Source organism: Vombatus ursinus, unplaced genomic scaffold (assembly GCF_900497805.2).
Source record: "Vombatus ursinus unplaced genomic scaffold, bare-nosed wombat genome assembly UNPS02006720.1, whole genome shotgun sequence".
Classification (NCBI taxonomy): Eukaryota; Metazoa; Chordata; class Mammalia; order Diprotodontia; family Vombatidae; genus Vombatus; species Vombatus ursinus.
The window spans coordinates 303-2,123 of NW_020946498.1; the positions used below are offsets into that span (position 1 = coordinate 303).

The window sequence follows — 1,821 nt, forward strand, 5'->3', positions numbered from 1 at the left end:
GGGCTGCACACAATTTCTAGATTGCAGTGGGAAACATTGAGCTTTTCTCTTACTCATCAAGTTGCAGCTCATGACCACTTAAAGAAACCTAAATACCACTTGCATTTAGCCTAAAAATGCCACCCTTTCCCAAGGAAAGTTTTCATTTCTGCCAAAGCATTGGTTTTATAGGCACACCCCCTGCACCTCCACCATTTTTGTCTTTTTCTTGTTGGCTCAAGTTTAGTGTTGAAAAAGATTAGAAAGGATATAGAAATACTTTGTTTTGTTTTGAGTAAAAATCTTCTATCCTTAGGGAAATATGACACTTATTAAATATTTTTTTCATAAAATTTGTTAATAACCATCATTTTTTCTTTCTTTCTTTCTTTCTTTCTTTCTTTCTTTCTTTCTTTCTTTCTTTCTTTCTTTCTTTCTTTCATTTTTCCTCTTAGAGTTGACAGGTATGAGAGAGATGGTGTCTCTCAGAAGCAGTTCTTTGAGATGGAGTTGAACTCAGTGAGTCCTCAGCATAAAAGGATCATAAACTTATTGGGTTAGATCAACCTAGTTATACCTAAGCTGCCAAGTTTTTTTTTTAATTATTATTATTTTTAGCTGCACCATATTTTTGATTCCTGGTGCCATTTTCTTTTGTCTAGTTTTTTTCTTGTTGACCCTGAACTATGGTTTCCTTCTTAATTCCAACACTATTCAGCCTTCCTGATTTTCCTCATTTTGCTGATGTAGGCCTTGAAGAAAAAATAACAGAAGAGCACAAAGTAGCTGAGATATATGAGCGAGGTCCAGATGATATTCTGAATGTGAGAGTGGCACTGGTTTTGTTGCATCCAGGAGACTACATAGTTAACCATCCAACCCATCAACATCTGTGTGATTTGGGACAAGGTGATGAACATGGTGAACTTCCATAAGACCTGGAACCCCACCACTTGCAACACATAGTAGGAATACATTACTGCATGCACTCCATAGTTCATGGTCATGAACCAACCACTTCGGCAACCATGTCCTTATAAGAGTACCAAGAATAGAGCAGCACAGTGATATGGTGATACTAATGTAGGAAGATGAGTTCCTGTTTTTGAAGAATAATGGATTTTGTATCTCCAAGTTCAGGTGCTTTGCTTAATACAAATGCAAAAGCCCCAGATTTGCTGACAGGTCCATTGTAAAAACTCTCATCACAAACTGATTGCTTCAGGCCTTTGGACATCAAAATGTACACAATATAAGCACCAGTTTGAAGAGCACCAACTATACTGAGGACTTCAAGGCCCAGGGGCCACAGCACAAGGGGCTTCCTCAGTTCAAACTTCACCCGTTTGTTCATTAGGTGCTGACCACCAAATATAAAGGCAGCATACAGAGCTGAAAACAAGAATGATTTCTTCCAGTTCTCTTGCATCCACTGGATGGTTTCATTCTTGTTGAATTGCTTTTCAAATTCATATTCTTGCAAAGTCAACACTAACATGTTCGTTGGAACTGCTTCTCTGAGTCCCTGAGTATTCCATATAAGAATATGTAAATTTTCTGCAAAAAAAAGCATTTCCTCCCCTTTCTAACACTCTCTGTGGTCCTCCCTCACCCCCCATTTTTTCCCTTCCCTGTGCAGCCTCTGTGTCTCTCTAAACTGATTCCTGGATTTAACATTACTTTTTCCTGCTCTTCTATTCTCCTTCTCCTGTATCTGGGGTTCTTCTTGATTCTGTTTCATTTTGAAGTTTCATATTCATTGTATAATGAGGTTCTGGCACATGAGCAGACACCTTAAACTTACTTGGATGATTCAACTTCTCTATGTGGAGGACGCTTGGG

General features: G+C 38.4%; 1 pseudogene; it reads right to left on the reverse strand.

Annotated features, from left to right (window-relative positions):
• Positions 1 to 689: 689 nt before the first annotated feature.
• LOC114033045 lies at positions 690 to 1,477 on the reverse strand (annotated as a pseudogene).
• Between the last annotated feature and the right edge of the window lie 344 nt (positions 1,478 to 1,821).